Source organism: Podarcis erhardii, assembly GCF_964252035.2.
Source record: "Podarcis erhardii genome assembly, chromosome: 1".
In the NCBI taxonomy this organism is placed as follows: Eukaryota; Metazoa; Chordata; class Lepidosauria; order Squamata; family Lacertidae; genus Podarcis; species Podarcis erhardii.
The window spans coordinates 47,190,283-47,213,663 of NC_138497.1; the positions used below are offsets into that span (position 1 = coordinate 47,190,283).

The 23,381-nt window shown below is 40.5% G+C and overlaps 1 long non-coding RNA gene across 1 annotated transcript; it reads right to left on the bottom strand.

Annotated features, from left to right (window-relative positions):
* Window positions 1–1,748: 1,748 nt before the first annotated feature.
* Window positions 1,749–16,606, bottom strand: LOC309353092. Its single transcript, XR_014161526.1, has 3 exons — window positions 16,522–16,606; window positions 13,963–14,083; window positions 1,749–2,563 (listed from the first exon to the last, which is right to left on the bottom strand). It is a non-coding gene; the product is annotated as an uncharacterized lncRNA (long non-coding RNA).
* Between the last annotated feature and the right edge of the window lie 6,775 nt (window positions 16,607–23,381).

The window sequence follows — 23,381 nt, forward strand, 5'->3', positions numbered from 1 at the left end:
ACCATGCACACACAAATGAAGGACAAAAATCCACAGACATGAGGAAATCTCTACACCTGACATTCTACAGAAAGGTTGTGTGTGGGCATAAAGAAGCATAAAGACAGGTTCAGGAAAAGGTGAGAAAAGCAGGTGAGAAAAGAGGCCAAGAATTGTCATGTATGAGGAGATTAGTAGCAAAAGACAATACTGCACCAACCAAACTGTGGAATCTTCTATTACCTAAAAGGTACGGCAGGAGAACTTTCCAAAACAAGTGAAATCTGATAATTGCAGAATTTAGGAACTGCAGTATTTGTCCATTCCACTGACAGATCTTATCCTCCTATCACGTATGTTACCATTAGATATTCTGCTAATGCTTCCAGAAATCATTTGGGGGGAGGGTTTTCTCCAGTTTCCCATGCTTGGTAACCTGGAGCAATAGAAGCTTAGCTAGCTTTTGTTTTCCTTTATATACCGGTAGGTCCCTTTGAGAAGTGAGAGTGCTCTGAGCATTCTCAGAAATAATCTGTTCCCACTTCATAAACTCCATCAGCTTGCAAAGCCCAGTTCATGTTGCATGAATACTAAGGGATTAAGAGAGTAGGGATTCACATGTTTTACAGCTGATAAAAGTCCTGTTCTTCCCTATTTCTGAGGATTCTACAGTTTCACTAGGTCTAAGGCACCTCACAATGATTCCAACTGAACACTCCCCTTCCTCTGCTATTTGCAAAATGAGAAAACTCCAGGGCTTCATTTCCTAAATAAGAGGGGTGTGGTATGTGTCAAACATCCCCAGAAAGCATACCCTCCACCTCTTTCTGTAATTCAGAATGTGTGAGGCCTGGTTGTAGTTACTTATTAGCAAAAGGAATCCATTGTACACATACTCAGAGTCACTCTTTTATTATCACTTCTCCTGGTGTCCCGCCATTGAAAAACATAGCCATGCACTGGTAAACTCATTATGTGGTCTCAGGAAAGGAAAGTTCACTCCTATTGTTGCTTGCTGTGATGGGAATCCAAGGTGACACATCAGAGGTGAAGAAATCCAGGGTAATGTTAGACTCAAGCAGCTCAGGACTGTATCTTTCTTGCTGGAAATTTCCCCAGCCACGACCCATGTATTAATGGTGTTTAATTGGCCAGGTTAATTCCCTCTGCATAGCCACAAATATGCTCTCATCACACTATATCCAAAATCCTATTTTGCTTTGCTTTTATGCCCTTAATTAAAAAGTTAGAAAAACAATGAGGGTACCTTTGAAAACACATGCCATACCCATACATAAAAAGGTGCAGTGATGCCTACATGAATCCACATAACTCTTCTCTCCCAAACCTGCCATCTTCCCCATACTGTAATTAGAGAGTTTGGAATTTTTCCAAGATACCATAGAATTCAGTATTTTTAACATAAAATCAATTACGTTTAAGGCAAACATGTACTTTCTATTTTTTGTTTCCCTCTCCATGCTGAGCTCTGCCCACAGAATATTGGCTTCTTGTTTTCCAGCCTTCCCTTAAGGCTTAACAAGCCAGTGAATTATAGTGTTTGCTTCTTGCAATAGCATAGTCACAAATATTCTTTCTTTCTCCTCTCTCCTATCAACATGCTATTTACTTTTGAATTTTAATCTCCGGTAGACTCATACAAAATATAAATCAGACTGGATGCCAGCTTGTGATATACATATGGAAGGAAGTACTGAGTCATTTGAAAACCAAACAAAGGAAGTGATTGAAAGTTTCCAGCAAGGCCTTATAGATTTTCAGACTTTAATTTAAATTGCAATATTGAAAAGATTAAAACTTATCAAGCATCATGGTTTGAGTCACTGCAAATAGGAAAAGCTGCCAAGTCTCATTAATTGGAAACATTGATTGCACTTTGTGTTGCAGTTATTAATATGTTGGCATCAGTGGATGCCATCCACTTCAAAGCAAATTGCCTCTCAAGTGACAAGCACAAACCACTTAAACCACTGTAGTTGCGTTTAAACCAACTAATATTAGTAACTCCACCAAGCCACCTTAAATTGGTTCATTTGCACACAGACAAGTGCATGAAGTAGTTGCTGTCATAAGCACTTTGCCTCCCCCCAATGTTTTCCTGAGGGGGCTGGGCCCCACCATTGTTCAGAGGGTGGAGGAGGGCAAATGTGGAGCCAGGCATAGTGTGGCTTCAGTGGCCAGTGGTTCCTCCTGCCATTGCCACCACCACTGGCAGTTTTCCCCGTCTTTCCCTTGTGCGGCACGGGGAGGGGGAAGATGGGGGCCGCTGACCACTGGGACCACATTCAGCTCCACCCCCTGGCTCCTCACAACGTTGAGCGTGTGACATCAGTCCATCGTGTCAGGCGCCCCCAATCTTTTTTAGAAGTTGGCACCTCTGGCTGCTGTAGAATCTTGCCCCATATACTGAGTTTGTTGGCTTCAGCAATGCTTTTGAAGCACCCACTTGAGATGATCAAAGCAGCATTCTCTTCTTCTGGTTCTGTTTATATCTTATACATCTCATGAATCACTGATGTTTTGCTCTGTAAGCTTCTCATCTGAACAACATCATGCTGGCCACCTACACAGGATCCAGGGGGAGGGAAGGAGACCGGATTGGCAATCAGTCTGCTATTCTACAAAAAGTCCTGTGGCTAAAATCCACAATATTTGGTTACATTCCCATTTTGGTCAATATGCAGAAATTGACCTACAATTGTAGCTTTACAACATAAGAATGGGACTTCTGTTTCCTCTCCTCCTTCACCCTACCCTGCAAGTCTTCTCTAGATGCCGCCCCAAACCATCCATTACGAATTTTGAAGGCACCTCATTACTTCCTTCCAGATCTGCTAAACCAGGAGTCCTATGCATCTAATAGAGCGAAAAATACGGTAATTCACAAGTTACAGTTTAGCTACCCCAACCTGTTGTGTGTATGATTGCTGTCACCTGTTCTTAAAGTGGGATTTAAAATACATAAAAACTGTATTGCTGCATCATTATGGAAAGTATTACCAAGGAGGAAAGTTAGATGAAACATCATAGAGTAGAAATCAGATATATGGTACACAATGGAAAGATGACAGGAAAAGATATACTCAGGGATGATCCTTTGGGAGATATCAGTCTGGAAGCATTCAGTTAAGATGGATGTTGGCAGGCCACATATTTTAGTCCAGATAAATGTTCAATCATATTCATAAATATTAAGTTTCCCCCCTTTCTTCTTTCTTCTTTCTTTTTTGTCGTCCTGCAGTCCACAAGTACTGCATCATTTTTACGCTTTCTAAAACAGTGCCGAAAGGTTTTATCATACTAGATTAGAAGGAAGTACCCTCCAATGTTTAGCACACAAAAAGGTAGGCTATCTTTAGTGATTTATCAGTTCACAACACAGTAGCAAGCAAACTATATACTTCCAAAAAGAGAGATGTATAGGCCATTAATTAGCACAGATAAAAAATAAAATAAAAGACAAAAATTTAGCCTTCAGTGTCACAATGTAATATAACTTCTAATTCAAGATGGTAAGGATAGATAAAGAGACTTGTTTTTTCAGTCTTTGAAGAAGGTATGCTGTAATATAAAATGATTACATCGCAATTAATCCACGTGAGAGTAGACTTGTGACTTTCTATTATTCAGAACAAAATATTAGATGATACAGATATTTATCTTTAAGGAATAGTTCACAAATACAAAATAAAACTGGGCAGTTGTTGGGAGTTCCTGGAGAATACCAGTTACATATCTAGATAAACTTCAGTCAGGGCTCAGGTGCCATTTTGGGACAGAATCAAAGGCACTGTGGGTTGGTGGTTCCCATGCCAAGAAGACTGGCCAGTTGCCTGCTCTGAATGGGTCTGAGCACCTTCTGAAAAAACAGGTTACGAGTTTGGGGGTGCTCCATCTTGCTCGTGGGTGGCACACATGGCCTCAGTGACTAGGAGTGCCCTTAACCTGATACAGCTGGTAGATCAGCTACAGCCATTCTTGGACAGGGATAGTCTGGTCACAGTGATTCATGCATTGATAACCTCACTACCCCATTACTGTGGTGCACTCTATTTGGGGCTACTCTTCATCTGTCCAGTGGCTCCAGCTGCTGCAAAATACTACAGCTAGACTACTGATGAGGATGACTAGAACAGCGTCAGCATCTTGTGCTCAAAAGCTCTGGTGCTCAAAAGCTTGCACTGGCTGTCCATATGCTACCAGGCTGGGTTCAAGGTTCTTGTATTCATTTACAATGCCATTGACAACTTTGGTCTAGGATACTTCAGGGACTGCTGGATTCCTTATGTCACTGCTTGATCACTGAGGTTTGGGGAAAATTCACTATTAATCATCCCCCATGGCTTGGATGCATGGCTTGTATTCACAAGGAGCCATGGGTTCAATATTGTGGGCCCAATACGGTGGAAATCTCTTCCAGCTTAGGTTAGCTGAGGCCCACTCCCTGTTGAACTTCCAGCGATTAGTGAACTGGCTTTTTATTGAATCCTGATTTTATAGTTTTGATTCATATTTAGTCTTATTGTATTGGATCTCCTATATAGCACTTAGATACAGCTATGATTAAGCAGTATACAAATGAATGAAAGAACGAACGAACGAACAAACAAACAAATAAATAATAAATAAATAAATAAATAAACTGGAGAGAAATTCCTAACAATCTACTTACACTTCCTCACTCTTTGCAGACAAGCCTGCTGAGTTTACATTCCTAACACATTTAAAGAATTACAAATTAGTTACGCAGTTGCATTCCAAAAAAAAAAAAAAAGCCTTTAAATTAGAAGCTTTACCACAGGTGAGGAGCTATATATAATATTTTCATTTCAGGACAACAAATATTCTTCCTGTGTGTGTAAAAAATAATAATCGCCCGTACTTCTTCCAAATCTACATAAAAAGGACACCATCAACTTTATCAGCCTACTAATGCTGATAAAGTAGGCATGCAAGCCAGGGAAAACATACTAAGTATATTTCTGTTTATTTTCTGCACACATTCAACATATTGTTATAAATACAGTCCTTCGCCTTCCTTCCCAACTAGATACATAGAAAATTGTATACTTATTTTTTTTCCTTCTGTTGGAAGCTGCCTCTATTTCATTAAAAAGAAGGAATGAAAGGGTACTTGGACCTCTTTAAGAAACACATATATAGGGTTCCTTTCAGAAGTAGCAAAACATCTCTGGAGTTTTTCTCCTATTATGGGATCCCTACAGAGAATCATTTTCAACTGTCTGCTCCCAGCCACCGGGGATGCTCACCAGAGCAAGACAGTTTGAGCATACAATGGTTTGAACATATAATGCCAATTGTGGCCCAACTGCATGGGTTGGTGATTACTTTCCGGTCCTAATTCAAAGTGCTGGAACAGTGCCCCTTTCTTCCAGCCCACTTGCTCACCTGCATGGAATCCTTTGATGCCTGTGGATGCCAGGATGGTTGTATATCCCATCAGATGTCAAAGAGATAAACAACTACATACCTGACATTTAGAAGGCATCTGAAGGCATCCCTGTTCAGGGAAGTTTTTAATGTGTGACATTTTAATGTATTTTTTAAAAAATGTTTTTATTAAGCAATTTCAACATAACAAACGGTCAAACCGTATAATCACATACATTATTTCCCCTCTTTTTCCCCCACCCCCTTCCATCCCTCCCTCCCCCCTCCCCCCAAGGACGTCCCTCAGCTCCTCTCTCTGATTTCTCTGCACTTATTATTCTCTGCATGTTATAAAATTATACATAGTAAAGGTAAAGGGACCCCTGACCATTAGGTCCAGTTGTGGCCGACTCTGGGGTTGCGGCGCTCATCTCGCTTTATTGAAGAGTTTGAATTTGATATCCCGCTTTATCACTACCCGAAGGAGTCTCAAAGCGGCTAACATTCTCCTTTCCCTTCCTCCCCCACAACAAACACTCTGTGGGGTGAGTGGGGCTGAGAGACTTCAAAGAAGTGTGACTGGCCCAAGGTCACCCAGCAGCTGCATGTGGAGGAGCGGGGAATTGAACCCGGTTCACCAGATTACGAGTCCACCGCTCTTAACCACTACACCACACTGGCTCTCAGTTGGCCGAGGGAGCCGGCATACAGCTTCCGGGTCATGTGGCCAGCATGACTAAGCCGCTTCTGGCAAACCAGAGCAGCGCATGGAAACGCTGTTTACCTTCCCGCCAGAGAGGTACCTATTTATTGACTTGCACTTTGACGTGCTTCGAACTGCTAGGTTGGCAGGAGCAGGGACCGAGCAACGGGAGCTCACCCCGTCGCGGGGAGTCGAACTGCCGACCTTTGATCGGCAAGCCCTAGGCTAGGCTCTGTGGTTTAACCCACAGCGCCACCTGCGTCCCTTTAAAACTATACATATCATTACCGTATCTATCTATCTATCTATCTATCATGTTATCAACCAATAAATTTGTGTATGTTTATTCAAAACCTGCCAAGGAGTCCAGTTCATTTTGTTGTCTTTTTAGATAATTTGTGAAAAGCTCAACATTTTAATGTATTTTTAATCTTTGTTGGAAGCCACCCAGAGTGGCTGGGGAAACCCAGCCAGATGGGCGGGGTACTAATAATAATAATAATAATAATAATAATAATAATAATAATAATAATATACAAGGCTGTGTACCTGTCTCTACCCTGAACCTCAGCATTGGTCGACACCAAAAGGGTTTATAGACAAACTTCCAACCAAAATGTAGAACCTGCCACCAGCCTCAAACCAGCCTAATTCAGATCACTGTGCACAACAAGCAGAAAGCATGTGTGCTGCTGATCAAGGATGTGTGATGCAAGCAGTTCCACAAGAACGTAAGAACAGCCGTGCATCTTGTTTCCCCACAGTGACAAACCACATTCTTACGGAAAACCTACAAGAAGGAGATGAAAACAGTAGGCTTCTGCTGTTCTTTTTTAAAAAATAATAATATTTATTAAGATTTTGGAAATTACAAAAAGAAAAAAGAAAAGTTAAACATAGAAAAACAGAAACAGAAACAAAAACACTACATAAAACATTAAATTAACCAAACAAAACAAAAACAATTCAAAACACTTCCAATATTTTCGATCTTAACTTTCATACACTTGTTTCATTGACTTCCTCAACGCCTCCCTTTTTGTATTCCACTTCAATTAACTATTTCAGCAAGTCCTTTCCATCTTCATCTATTTTCTGTCTTATAGTTAATTTTAACATATTGTAACCTAGTTTTTTCCCCTTTTAATGCATTAACAATCTATCTATACCTAGTTCCTTCTAACATTTCTGCCAAAGCCATATAACTTTATTCCACCTTTTTTCTAAAGCTCCTTAATTTTACAGTATTTCTGTAAATAATCTTTAAATTTTTTCCAATCTTCCTCCACCGACTCTTCTCCCTGGTCTCGGATTCTGCCAGTCATTTCTGCCAATTCCATATAGTCCATCAACTTCATCTGCCATTCTTCCCGGGTGGGTAAATCTTGTGTCTTCCAGTACCTCGTGATGAGTATTCTTGCTGCTGTTGTCGCATACATAAAGAAAGTTCTATCCTTCTTTGGCACCAATTGGCCGACCATGCCCAGGAGAAAGGCCTCTGGTTTCTTCAGGAAGGTATATTTAAATACCTTTTTCATTTCATTATAAATCATCTCCCAGAATGTCTTAATCCTTGGGCATGTCCACCAAAGGTGAAAGAATGTACCTTCAGTCTCATTACATTTCCAACATTTATTTTCAGGCAAGTGATAGATCTTTGCAAGCTTGACTGGTGTTATGTACCACCTGTAAATCATTTTCATTAAATTCTCTCTTAGGGCATTACATGCCTTAAATTTCATACCTGTGGTCCATAACTGTTCCCAGTCAGCCATCATAATGTTATGTCCAACATCTTGTGCCCATTTAATCATAGCAGATTTCACCGTTTCGTCCTGAGTATTCCATTTCAACAGCAAGTTATACATTCTTGACAGATTCTTAATTTTAGGGTCTAACAATTCTGTTTCCAATTTTGATTTTTCCACCTGGAAGCCAACTTTTTAATCCAAATTATATGCCTCCATTATTTGATAATAATGGAGCCAATCTTGCACTTTATTTTTTAATTTCTCAAAGCTTTGCAATTTTATTCTGTCTCCAGCTTGTTCCAAAATTTCCCAATATTTCGGCCAATTGGCCTCCATATTGAGTTTTTTTCTGTGCCTTCGCTTCCATTGGTGACAGCCATCTTGGGGTTTTATTTTCTAACAAATCCTTATATCTTATCCAAACATTAAACAGTGCTTTTCTAACTATATGGTTTTTAAACGCTTTATGTGCTTTGACCTTATCATACCACAAATATGCATGCCAACCAAATACATTGTTGAACCCTTCCAAATCCAGTACATCAGTGTTTTCAAGAAGCAGCCATTCCTTCAGCCAACAAAATGCGGCTGATTCATAATAAAGTTTGAGGTCTGGCAGGGCAAATCCACCTCTTTCTTTAGCATCAGTTAGTATCTTAAATTTTATTTGAGGCTTCTTGCCCTGCCAGACAAATCTAGAAATATCTCTCTGCCACTTCTTGAAACAGTCCATCTTGTCCAAAATCTGCAAAGTTTGAAACAAAAACAACATCCTTGGCAATACATTCATTTTTATCACAGCAATTCGGCCTAGCAATGATAGCTTCAAATTTGACCATATTTCTAAATCTTTTTTACCTCAGTCCAACATTTTTAATAGTTATCTTTAAACAAGTTAGCATTCTTAGCAGTCATGTTAACCCCTAAATATTTCACTTTCAGGCTTCTGCTGTTCTTCCCCAGCAACTGGTATGACTCAAGCGACCATGTGAGCATTGAAAGCTCAGTATGGTGAATTAATCTGTCTGACTGGTACTAACATAAAGTGCATTTATAAATACATGTTTCTAAAATTAACTGTACTAGCAGCTCTGAGGTTTCTGAGCAAATATGGCTTTTAATGCGGTGATCTTCCTAAACTAATCTGTTCCTGTTAGCTATTCAATCTCATCTTGTAGCTTTTTTTTCCTTTCACGGATTAAAATATATTGATGCCTCAATCACAACTCTAGACATTTTATAGAAACCATTATAAATACAGAGTTGGTTGCACTGTAAATTTGGCCATAGCATTTTTATATCACTTGATGATCTCCCTAGCAACATTAAACACAACGATTAGAACACCCGGCAACTTGCGTAATTAATTCACTGATAAATGCCAGCATTGTTCATAGCAAAAAGAATGCAACGTGTTTTAAGGGTCCGCCTATAATTAGGGAAATGACAGTTATATATAGTTACAGAATATAGACAGTTATAGAATAATTATTCTCTTTGAGTGCAGAAGAGGATTTTACTATCTTCCCTAAAGACAACAGGCATCAGTAGAATTGTTTTTAATAATTAAATTTCTGTACTGCATCCGAAGATCACAGGAAGCTTTACAGCATAAAAAACCAAAATACATAACAGAAGAGTAAAAAACCAATACCTCCCTGAAGTATTTAAAAGGCCATAGGTAGTTTAATCATCCAAAGGCCTGGTTGAAAAGAAATGTTTTCGCCTGGCACTCATTAGTACTAGTTGACGGTAGATCTTTGTTGACAAATATTGCCTGCAATGATTTCATTTAGCAGGGAAGACTAACAGAGCAATCCTGAACTCTCTGGGAGCATGGTTAAGGAGCCACTGAATATTGCAGACTCCTCTCTCTGTGTCCACAGTTAGCAGAGGTCTTCTGGGCACTGCGAACCTTCTTCAACTGACACTCCAACAGTGGGTCAAGCAGAAGAGGCCCTGGCTCTGCAGTATCTGAAGCCCGCCAACATGGGAGAAAAGCTATGGTATAGTTGACATCACCTTGCCTACAAAGGTCTGTATAGTTAAAGCTATGGTTTTCCCAGTAGTGATGTATGGAAGTGAGAGCTGGACCATAAAGAAGGCTGATCGCCAAAGAATTGATGCTTTTGAATTATAGTGCTGGAGGAGACTCTTGAGAGTCCCATGGACTGCAAGAAGATCAAACGCATCCATTCTTAAGGAAATCAGCCCTGAGTGCTCACTGGAAGGACAGATCCTGAAGCTGAGACTCCAATACTTTGGCCACCTCATGAGAAGAGAAGACTCCCTGGAAAAGACCCTGATGCTGGGAAAGATGGAGGGCACAAGGAGAAGGGGACAACAAAGGACAAGATGGCTGGACAGTGTCTCAAAGCTACAAACATGAGTCTGACCAAACTGCGGGAGGCAGGAGTGCCTGGTGTGCTCTGGACCATGGAGTCACGAAGAGTCGGACACTACTAAACAACAATAGTTGTTTACTTCTTATTGAAACTAATGGGAATGATTTTTTAAAAAACAACAGCACGGGAGGGAGGGAAGGGGTGCCCCACAATCTCCCACCCTAGCCAGTAATACTTAGGAATTGGCAGTTCCTCCATCTTGGACTCTCCCCACTGGATTGCTCTGTCCAGTTATGCAACACTCATGACCACATAACAGCTTGGTGGATACACTGTAAAGTGATCAGAGGGGGGAATACAGTCATATACATCTATTTAACATAATTTGAATTAATGTTTTAATCAAAATCCAGAAAAAGAGTTTGCAAATTTGATGTAGTGAGCTGGGGGTTGGAGCGGGCTACATCTAAAGCTTCATTGAAATGCAGTAGTATAAGAATCTTAACAGGATTCACTTTTATACTTCCTGCTCTTAGAATTTACTTCCATGATGATCTGTTTGCCTATTTGTAAAAAATCGTAACAAATGTACCAAAATGGGGGGAGGGGCCTTATTTTACTAGCTGAGTATTGTATATAGTAAGATGCCACCAAGAGGCCTGCTCATGCTAAATCTATGGGGATATATCTACTGTAGACCTGAACTAATTTAGCAACTACCCTTCTCCCAGTAAACTCTGAAAAACAGTATTTATGTGATGTGGAGTAGAGATCACTTATGGAATTCTTAGCACAATTTCCAGGACTTGTTGTGGGAATCTGTGGCAGTAGAACCAGGGCCTTTTTTTCAGCTGGATCTCACCAGAACTCAGTTCTGGCACCTGTCAGGTGGGTGCCATTGCCAATATAAGACAAAAAGGGAGGCGTTCACGGTGAGTTCTGACACCTGTTTTTCTAGAAAAATAGCCCTGAGTAAAACTATTATAAAACAGAAATACATTTTCAGTTTAGCTCTTTCCTAAATTCTCCAAATTATTTTTAAAGTAAAATAAATGTGACATTTATTGGCATGGACATGAAATAATGAGGAGATGAAGTAAGGGGGAAACAGAGGCTTCATCTGCTAAATTTCTCTACAACAAGCAGCTGTTGCAGGGTTGAATAATCTGTTCAACTCTCCAGATGTTGCTGGACTTCCACTCCCATCACCCTAGCTATTAGCCAAGAACTAACAGAAAGTTTTTACATGCTTAAGGGCCATGACCAATAAACTTGCTTACCTATTCCATCAATTGAATCTTTGTTAGATCCAGCAACTCACCTGTAACTTATGTTAATAATAATAATAATAATAATAATAATAATAATAATAATAATTTTATTATTTATACCTCACCCATCTGGCTGGGTTTCCCCAGCCACTCTGGGCGGCTTACAGCATATCTAAAAACATAATGAAAACAACAAGTGTTAAAAACTTCCCTATACTGTTATTATGGTATATATTTTTGTGTTGTTATATTGTAAACCACCCTGTGATTTTTGATGGTATAGAATTATTACTATTATTACTATTACTATTAAATTGGCTCAGATGGTCAGGAGAACCCCTAAAACAGTGAGGGTTTGTTCCATCTGGCAAGCTGATTGAATGATTGCTAAAGCGCTACTTTGAATTCCTCCCATAGATTTTGTCATATTAAAGATTTAAGAATATTCATAAATATTAAAACAAATATGTCAATTCTAATTGCACAAGATTAGACAATGATGTACATGTCCTCTCAGATTAGCTGATTCAACAAACCACTCACTCTGGTTTCGTTGCCTTATTTTTATTTAGTGTTCTCACTTCTTTTTTTATTTTCATTATGGATAGAAGTCTCATCGGCTTAAATGGTCAAAGCCCTTTTGAACTTCTGAGGGATACTGCTCACATATCCTCTTTACAAAATCTGAAACTTTCCTCTCAAACAGGTCAGATGCTTCTACGAGTCTTATCATCTAAAGAATGTGTCACATTGTTGTCTGGAAGAGGAAAGCATGTCCGAAATATATCAAATATTCTTAATATTTAAAAGACAATAAATAACCAGGAATATGTTAAATTAATCATTATATTGTATAGCAATAATAAAGCAAATACTTTTTGTATAGCAGTATAATTTTCAGTGAAACTTCACCCAACCATAAAGAGCAATATCAATTTTGTCTCATTCTACCAAAAACTAGCAGCAAAAGTCCTACTGCATCATCTCAAGTTACAGATCTGTCTCATCTCAGAAAAGCACTCTTTGACTGATGGTGCCCCAAAGACATGTTGCGATTTCCAACAATTAATAAGCCCTTTTGTGAATACTATAAAGCTCTACTAGAAGATTAACTAGGCAAGATAAAAGCAGAAACACAGATGAAACAGTGATATACTCAGGACTATCCATTAGCCTCTCTTGTGAAGATCCCAACTGGCAAGAAAATAAGAATTTGAACACTGGTATCAGGGGAAATATAGATGCACGCTAAGATTAATTTTTCTGAGCACGCAATGCATGTCTGAAGAAAACAGAAAATGACTGGCCTTTCGTGTACAGATACTGCAGATGTATAGGCATTAATGTTGTGTCAGGAAGTGGCTGTGGTTTGAGTAACAGCTTCAGCAGAGCCAAAATACAGATTCGAGCCAAATTTGAGAGGTGATGATAGACACATGTAGAGATAGATGAGGTTGTGATATGAGAAGGAAAGGAAAAAAATCAGCATATGATAGATTTATTTAGGCTGAGCAGTGCTTGCATTTGAGGGATAAACAGTAAAAAGAGAAAAAGAGAAAGACATTATGCTAACTACTAGGTTACATCAATGGTTTTTGTTGTGTTTTATTGCGTCTGTCAGCTGCCCCTAAAGAGAAAGGAGTGCTGATGCTTTCCCACCTTCCACATTTTCTTATGGTTCAGCTGCATATCTTAAAGTGAATACACATATTCCACCCTCAAAACCACAAAAATTTGGGCTTTAACTGTGGATCTCCTAGGGCTGCCATATGTCCAGGATTTCCCGGACATATCCAGGATTTTTCCATCATAAATAGCGTCCAAAACAACACTGAATTCTGCCCATAAAGTAGACCCCTTCCCATAATCTTCAGATGGACTTTTTAGCTTTCTGCTTTTTAAAAAAGAAGTTTTAAGTGCAGCACTAATCTTCTATTCATTTAAACATTTTGCTGATGGCGTTATAATTTTTTTATTACTGAAAATCCATGTTAAAAGAGCTGCAGAATTGTACTAGGGACTAGAAAAGTTAGTGACGACTCAAGTGCCAGCCAAACTGTGCTGTCTATAGCCAGCCTCTGCTGTAAACAGGGAGAACTGACCTCCTGTTAGCTTGATCTTGGACAGGAAATTGTACATTTGTATACAACACAGTGAGCGTACTTCCGCCGAGGTTCAACAGCTCAAATAATGTACATCCTAGTTCTGGCAAGAGAACAAGATGGTAAAATCCAGAATGAGCCTGTAAAATTCTAGCTAGCTCTCAACTATAAGCATGCAAAACACACACAATATTATTGCCCATGTCCTCCAAACAATATTAATATCTGTCTCTGGATTCAAGCTTTATAAACAAGGGTTCCCTACAAAATGGAAAAGTAGCTCTCTAGTTGGTTTTGAATCTGTGGAACTACGAAAGGGTTTTCTTGATGCTCCAGCATTCCCGTTTAACCACTCACACCCACATCTGCTTCAGTGAGCCCCTCCAAAGCTGAGCTCACCATTCAGAAATAGAATCTTCAAATATTCTGGTGACCCTTTGCTCCCATTAACGATGCTACTTTCTGGGACGTCTGACAGTCTGCTATGCAGCTTGCAGCATTTAGCCAGTGACAGAGAAGACTGGAGAGAGAGAAAAGTTCACAGGATATCCTTGTTAAGGAAAATAAAGTATCTGCACTTCCCAGTTTATTTACAAAATTCCTGTCCAGCCCAAGGAAACACTATCCAGCAGAAATGTCTCTGCCTACATTCTCTTCTTGCTAATTAAGACAAGAGTACACAAGCTACAAGCCAAACAAAATACCTACATAAGACCTCTCTCATGTCTGAAGAACTCTTTATCTGGGTTTCTGTCCAAGAAATCTCTCTCCCCTGAAACGGCTGCTATAACTTGAGCCTAAGGAATTCTAATCTTAAAGAAATCACTTCTGTCTGATTCTACAGATCATAACAATGGAAGAAGAAATTATCTTGGGGGCAGCTGACACTCCTTTAGACTAGAGATAGCAATTAGCTCGTGTTCTGTATTGTGTGGCCCAAAGAAATACCTATTTTAATCTTCATTTCAAAATGCATTTTGGTTTGTAACAATACAAGTTCCATACAAGTGTACTTTTAAATCTCACTTCCTTTATCAGCTGAGATGGTCAGCAACAAATATAAAAAATGCAATAAATCAGATGATGTACAGATCTAGCAGTGTGCACTGGTTCTCAGAAGAATACCACTAACTCTCTAGCAAGTGTGTTTAGGATTGTAGCCTTACTTTTTCAGGACCTTACCTTTATGGGCCTATTTGACATTTTCAGTATGGACTTTGCATGGTTCACACTAAATGCTAAGCATTTGTGTGCACTTTCGCCCAATAAGTGCATTTTTATATAAATTACTTGCTTGGAAAACTGCAACGCAGAATTTGGAGTTCGCCTTTCAAAGGATAGATGTGTTTCAGTTCGCATATTGATTCAAGAAGGGCACATTAGGTACTTTCTCATTATAATGCAAGCAAAATCAAATTTCTCTTCCATCCCTTAATGGTAGGTACCTCCAATGACACCTTGCAGCACATTTCCCTCTAAGTCATGTACAGGGCTAAACATCCATTAAAACACACTCATGTCTATTTTGCTTAGGGCGTTATTTTTTTTGGCAGAAATTCTATTTCTTTTTATATGCTGTTATATGGAGGAGGTCTCTTTTTCAGGCTTCACAAAGATGTGCGTGATTCATTAAATCCAATACATCTGTTGATAACCTCTGAAATGACTGTATTTCAACACTGCAACGATTCATAAAGAATGTACGAAATAAACAGAGCGCATTAACAGATTGGAAGTTCTGTGCTCCAGGTTTGTTATTCTCTAGTCTCAGAAGGCATGAAAGCATAAACCAAAACTGAGATAAGCTTGAGATGTCTAGACTTCTTGAGGGATTTGTCATTGCTAATGATCAGCTAGATGCTGATGAGAAACTTACACCAGTCACCAAATGAATCCATTCTTAGTTTTGATGTCTGCATAAAGACAGTGACAGTTTAAATTGTCTGGTTTTCTACCATTAGGACAGACAGGTAGGCTATGCCCTGCTTGCCAACCTCTTATTGGAAAGATCATGCAGTGGACTAGATTTGGATGGCTGTGTTTGCAGCACGGTTTTCACTACAGGAAAACAATGGTGCGGCAACCTGGCCAGGCGTACCATCAAGCCACAAGTTGTTATTATTGATTGATATTAGTCACTTTACTCACAAAAATGACCCAAAGCGACTAACAACATATTATAAACCCTAAAACCAATTACAGCAAACAAACCAATAACCCCCCCCCCAAAAAAATCTATACAAATGAAAGGCAAGACTTACAAGAAGAACCTGCCCTTCTATAAGCAGCCACAAATACTTGAAACCCTTCAAAGGGGAAATATTTTGCCTAGTTCATAAAATAGATAAAAATAAGGCCAGGAGATCATTCCACAAGCAGGGAGTTATTGAAAAGACCTGTTCTTATGTTGCCACCCTCTATCTCTCATGGAGGAGGCAACTGGAGAAGGCCCTCAGCTCAAGATTGCGGGGTTTGGGTCAGTTCATGTGGAGAGAAGCAGTCCTTGAGGCATTAGGCCTTATAGGTCAAGACCAGCATTTTGAAACTAGTTTATAACCAGTGCAGTCGTGCCGGTATTGGTGTTATAATACACTCAGACTGTCCTGCCCTGCTTAGCAAACTGGCTTCCGATTTCTACACCAGCTGACATTCCTGAAACATCTTCAAAAGTATCCCCACATTTAACGCATGGCAGCAATCCAACCGAGAGGTCACCAGAGCATAGACAACAGAAGTTAGGCTAACCCTGTCTAGAGAGGGGCTCAGCTGGGCCACCAGTCAAAGCTGATGGAAGGCACTCTGGGCCATCTTGGTGATGGTAATGGACCCAGAAATACCCTCTCTGTACCCTCAGAAGTAGTATAACCCCATCCAGAGTAGGCCACGTCCCGTTTCCGAGCACAATTCAAAGTGTTGGTGTTGACCTTTAAAGCCCTAAATGGCCTCGGCCCTGTGTACCTGAAGGAGCATCTCCACCCCCATCGTTCTGCCTGGACACTGAGGTCCAGAGCCGAGGGCCTTCTGGCAGTTCCCTCACTGTGAGAAGCAAAGCTACAGGGAACCAGGCAGAGGGCCTTCTCGGTAGTGGCGCTCGCCCTGTGGAACGCCATAAGATGTCAAAGAGATAAACAACTACCTGACATTTAGAAGACATCTGAAGGCAGCCCTGTTCAGGGAAGTTTTTAATGTGTGACATTTTAATGTATTTTTAATCTTTGTTGGAAGCCGCCCAGAGTGGCTGGGGAAGTCCAACCAGATGGGCAGGGTACAAATAAATTATTATTATTATTATTATTATTATTATTATTATTATTATTATTATTAATAATAATAATTATCCTGCCTAGGGAATCACCCACTAACAATGCCTCAGCCTTGTCTGGATGAAGCTTCAGTTTATTGGTTCTCGTCCAGTTCATTTCTGAGGCCAGACATCAATCTAGCACATCAACTGCCACACCTGCAGGTGTAAAAAAGAAACAGAGCTGCGTTTCATCAGCCTATTACTAACAATGTACTCTGAAAACACCAGCTTGTCCCACTCAGCAGTATTATGTTGATGTTGAACTACATGGGGGATAAAAGTAAACCTGCAAACCCCACATTTCATGGGGCTGAACAACATTCCCTAAGCCCCACCTTAAGCACATTTCATGTAAGTCCCCTGAACTCAAGAGTAAAAGAGAGAGAAAATACAGTGGTGTGTGTGTGTCTCTCTGTGTGTGTACAATTGGATACAAATTATCTATGAAGTTTATTTCAAAATATTATACCACGCAATCTGCTTGTAGCTTATTTTTATAGCAACATCTTCCTCATTTTTTTGGCAGTTAAAATATTGTTTCTGAACTCCTAAGAGGGATAGTACAGATTCTGGGGTGGAGGGACGCATTCCTCTCCCTACAGAATGACACCATCTCACAGTCGTCTTCCTCCAGTTTTACAAAAATAGCATGTTTTCCAGCTAAGAAGGGTAATTTAAACAAAATGTGAGCATTAACCAATCAAATTGTGACTTCTTATTTTTTAAAGAGAAATTATCTTATGCTCCCAACTCCGCCTCCTTTTCTTGCTTGCTACTTTCAAAGGAGTAGAGAGAGATGGAAGGGAACTGTTCCATAAAACCCATTACTGTCATATAAATTCATGACACTGCATGGAATTGCTTGAGATCTCAGAGAGCAGATAACGTATTTGGCCACAACTAACATGGTGTTTCGGATTGTGAAATCTATTATCTTTGTTTTTTAAAATGGGTCCCCGCTGCCCTTTTAAGGTGATAGGCATGTAATTAAAGCAAGTGTAAGCAATGAAAACTTTTGTTATATTTGAGAAACCATTTTACAACTGGAGCTCTTTTCACTGTGTGGGGCCTAGAAACACCCCATCTTTCTTACTGTGTGACAATTCCCCAATAAGGGATACCACACTATTCAGCATATAGGCACATTTGAGAATTTGAAAAATTGCTGTGGGCACCATCACAAAATGGGGATTATGGCTAGTCACAAAGGACAAGTAACTTGCTCAAGAAACTGAGTTTCAAGCTGAGTTGGGGGGAGTCAATTTCTGTATACAAAACCTCTCCACTGAAAAGCCATTTCAAACTGGCCAGGCAAAATTTGCCTAAGGCCTTTCTTAGGCATGACTTGGGCAAATGTGAGGGGTATGGGGCTAATGGGTTGTTGTTTTTATTTTGATTATGTATTTTGTGGTTTTATATTTTGATTATATTCTGTGAACTACCTCTGGGTATAGGGTGGTATATAAATTCAATAAATAAATTAAAAAGTATGGGGTGGTAATTGGGAAAGAAAAGGAAAAGTCTGTTGAAGAAGGACTCGGTGTAGAGGGGTGAGGAAAGAGAAGAGCAGAGTGATGAGAAGCTGAAGAAAGAGCAATGTCACAAAGAAGGAAAGGGGGGGGGGAGGAAGGAAGCCATTACACAACAGAGCAGAAAATAAAGTGAGCTCTGACAAGCCGAAAGACTGGGGTCAGAAATTTTATCACCCAAACTGCGACAGTTATCTGACATCATTGACTCATATATCTTTTTAAAAAGTGCTGAGATGAATAACCAGTATTGATGTGAGATTGGGACAATGTGATATGGTTATTTATTGTTATAATGCTTCGTTTATTGGCTTAGTTGTTCCTTAATTTTATGAGATAAAGTAATAGCTTTATGTTCTTTGACTCTCAAGTGATTGCATTCTGCCCCTCCTCATTCCTGAAAGTGAAGTTACTCATTTGAACTGCAGTTTTCTGTCCAACAGAAACCCCAGAAGGCAGCCAATTTGCCAAAATTACTTCTAAATAAACTCACTCCCCCCATTCTCTCACACTTTTTCAGGTTTATCCTCCCAACCTATGCCTCCATCCCACTCACAAGCATCCAACCAGTTCGTGCACACACATCCATCTCTTCTTCCTCATCCTCATGGCAACATATGATCTCTGCTTGGTATCCTTTTAAATATTTATTTAATTTATTGAAACATTTATGAATCACACTTGTCGTTGAAAATGTAACAAAGCAGTGTACAACATATTTCTAGCCCATCCTTCATTATCCAGGGCAGGTTACACCACAGAAATCTCAAACGATGATCTGAACTTGCTTTGTTGAATAATGCATTACAGTAATATTACACACACACCATAAGGCTAATATAACAGCACTTTTCAGGTCCTGTCCAAAGATACGCTGGTAACCCCATCTCTCTTAAGAACTCTACCCTTGGCCTTGGCTGTAGGTTATTCTGCAACAGGCTGCCCATTGTAACATTCCAAGAGGAGCTGATGTAAGTAGGAAACCGGAACTCCTTGTCAATAAACAATCGTGGTCTAATTTTGGCATGGAGGAAGAAAGATAGATTGGCAGGAAAATAGATGGCAGAATTCTATGCATTCTTAGACATGCCTAAAAGGCTTTCACACATCAATAGCGCAGAACTGAGACAGCAGTGACCACTGTCAAATCTCATCCTGGGGTGCCCTATGAAGTGTTCAGCTTTCTGTCTGGAAATTATATTCTGCACATAATGAAATCTTTCATGCAGCCATTTCCTGTGCATCTTTATTTAGAAGTGTGATACTTCCAAATGGATGTGCATATAGCTGAAGCTGAACCCTGAAATGTCATCTCAGATCCTTCGCTGAAATACATTTTGACCCTCACCACATTCCCTTGCTTGCTTGAACTTTCACAAACAGGGAAACCTTGTAACAGGCTCCTATCCTATTAATCCCTCACCCTTGGAATACAGACAGATAGTTTGCTTCTCATGCTGGACATACCAACAGAAATTTCAATTTTCTGCGATACTGATACGTTGTCCTTTTTGGTTTCGTGAATCCAAAACAGATGCTTGCACAATTGGATCACAGGCCAAGACAGCATCAGGCTCTATCAAGGGTTAGGTAAAGGTAAAGGGACCCCTGATCATTAGGTCCAGTCGTGGCCGACTCTGGGGTTGCGACGCTCATCTCGCTTTATTGGCCGAGGGAGCCGGTGTACAGCTTCTGGGTCATGTGGCCAGCATGACTAAGCCGCTTCTGGCGAACCAGAGCAGCGCACGGAAACGCCGTTTACCTTCCCGCCAGAATGGTACCTATTTATCTGCTTGCACTTCGTGCTTTTGAACTGCTAGGTTGGCAGGAGCAGGGACCAAGCAACGGGAGCTCACCCCCTGGCGGGGATTCGAACCGCCAACCTTCTGATCGGCAAGTCCTAGGCTCTGTGGTTTAACCCATAGCGCCACCCGCGTCCCACTCTATCAAGGGTTAAGCATAAGCAAATTCTAGAGAGAACTGTTATACCTTGAGGAATAAATCAACAGGCCAAAGGAACAGGCACAAACAAATTAACGTGAGTTACCAGGAATCAAAATTGACACTTTTCTTTTGAAAGGAAGTGAGGGATGGGCCTGGTTATAATCCTGTGTTCTTAGCTCCAAAAAGGCAGACATACTGTTGGCAAAAACAAAGCAAAGCAAAACAAAACAAAAAAGTGTTCTGCATTCCCATTCCCCCACTGAGGGAAAAGCTTCTGTTGAATTTCTGCCACATGGAAGTTTATTGTGGACTATTGCGGGTTTTTTGCCACATTCATACACCATTGTTGTCATCAAAATGTCACCCCATATTTTCTTTTAAAAAGTATTTAATCTGGATCTCTCCTTACCACACAACATCTTCTGTCACTGCTAGCATGGAAGCTTCTTTGCAAGTGCTTCTTTTCTTTTTAGTGGGAAGTTTGTTAAATGCTTGATGACATTTTGACAGGCAGCCTCCTACTTCTGTTTGTTCCTCCGATGAGCACAATTTGGGGGGTGCGGGCGGGGTTGTTCTGGCTATTTAGACAATAAGAGCAGGCCTCTTTGCACCAAATGTTGCATAAATGAAGTCGAATTGAAATTCCAACAACCTGAAAAAAGTTGCTTTCTGACGTTCTTCCGAAAATAATACATGTACAGTACAGGAATTACCTCAAAGACTGTAACTGTAGTATATACGTTGGGATAGAAAACACACCTCCATATTTTCCTACCAAGCTCTATCCACTTTTATGGACAACAAACAGCAGATCAGCAGTGAATATACAGGACTGAAAAACCAGGAATGTATCCGTGTGCAAGCTGACATGCCAAACATGCACACGGAAAAATTGAATCTGGCTCACCCATTTACTGTATAAGGCGTCCATCAGGATGATCCTTTCTCCACATGCTTCCACATTTCCACAAGCACACTGCCTGGCCTAAAATGGGCAAAGTCAACTAAATGAAAACCTGCTAAACTTCCAGCTACTTGCTTCTCTTGTCCTGATTTTGTGGAGCCTTAATGGAATCAGTTCCCCAGGGTCCCGTAAAACTGGTGCCTTTCTAGCAGAGTGCAGGTTTTAGTCATTTCTCTACTCTGCCAATTACAAGAGGAAGTATGAGGGGACAGTTATAGGACACAGCTGGGCATACCTGCAGGGTCAACCTTCATACTAGGCAAATCCTCCCTGGGATTGCTTCCTTTCTACCACCAGAACAACACTGAGAAAATGGAATGAAACAGAATGCAGCCTAGCCAGTTCCAAAAGAGTAAAAATAAAACACAGTTTGATGCATAGGCTAATTCTTTTGGTTTAATTATGTAAATCTGGACTCTTTGCAGCACACAGACCCTGAAAAAACCTAGGATCCAAGCAGTTACATGCAGAAGCATGGGGGTGGGTCATAGCTCAGTGGCCAAGCACATGAAGAAGAAGAAGAGTTTGGATTTGATATCCCGCTTTATCACTACCTGAAGGAGTCTCAAAGCAGCTAACATTCTCCTTTTCCCTTCCTCCCCCACAACAAACACTCTGTGGGGTGAGTGGGGCTGAGAGACTTCATAGAAGTGTGACTAGCCCAAGGTCACCCAGCAGCTGCATGTGGAGGAGCGGAGACACGAACCCAGTTCCCCAGATTACGAGTCCACCGCTCTTAACCACTACACCACACTGGCTCACATGCTTTTCCTGACATCTCTAGGTAGGCGTGGGAAAAAGCTGCCATACCCTGGGAAAGATCTCTCATATTCTGGAGAGCTTGTGCCAGTCAGTGCAGACAATATTGAGTTAGGGTTGTCATATGTCCAGAATTTTTCCAGACATAGTTGGAATACTGCAGTTGGAAGCAGTGTCCGGGCGGAAATTGGATGTGTCCGCAGTGTCGTTTTTGGCGATTTTCCTTTAAATAGCTCAAAAACTTCTCTCTTTTTTGCGATTTTGCCCAAAAAGCTCAACAACTTTTGTGTCTGGATTTTCACCTTTTGAAATATGGCAACCCAAAGTGAGCTAAATGGAACACAGTCGTACCTTGGTTTTCGAACAGCTTAGTTCTCAAATGTTTTGGCTCCCAAACGCTGCAAACCCGGAAGTAACTGATCTGGTTTGCAAACTATTTTTGGAAGCCAAACGTCTGTTGGGGCTTCCGCGGCTTCCGATTGGCTGCAGCAGCTCCCTGCAGCGAATCTGAAGCCGTGCTTTGGTTTCTGAATGTTTTGGAAGACGAATGGACTTCTGGCACAGATTCTGTTTGACTTCCAAGGTACGACTGTAATGGTCTGATTCAGGATAAGGCAGCTTCTTAAGCAGAAATCATCATGAAAATGCAATAAAAATGATGTCCAGGGGGGCCCTCTGTTTCTTTCGAAGGGGTTATTAGGAGGACAGGGTAAATTATGCAGAGAGAGCACAACTGGAAGGACCAGCTCAGCTTCAGGCAACACCATTGAAAGGACTGGGGGAGATAGAAAGGCAGAAAGGTGAAGTCTGGTAGAGTCAGACTTTTTAAAGGGTGCTATGTGGGTGCCATTTTCTTCAGCCAGTAAATGTCTTCTTCCAGCACTGACATCTAGGGTGACTTTGTGGATCTTCACTGTATGCAGCAGCAAGTCCTGACAACTGCATTGCAGTGCTGGCATTTCAGCATCTATCAATTTGCACTGCCTTTTAAAGCTGAGAAATATTCTGTGGCTCAGACTCAAAGACGCACAGCAGAGCTTGTAGCTATAAACTCACAAGATGTGGACTGAAATTAGATACGGACAGTACATGGCGAAGTGCCATTATTGCTATAATACGTGTTTGAAATTCAGATACAAACTATGTGGCTTGATCTCATCCCCAGTTATAATTGTATAATGGACTAATTTGTAATTTGCTTTTTCCCCTTTTGATAAAAAAATTAATTAAAGTGTGTTTGATTGAATCAACTATTAACTTCCCATGGGACAGAGTTTGCTTTATTCCTTTGATTCTCTGGCTTTAAATGCATCCCTGT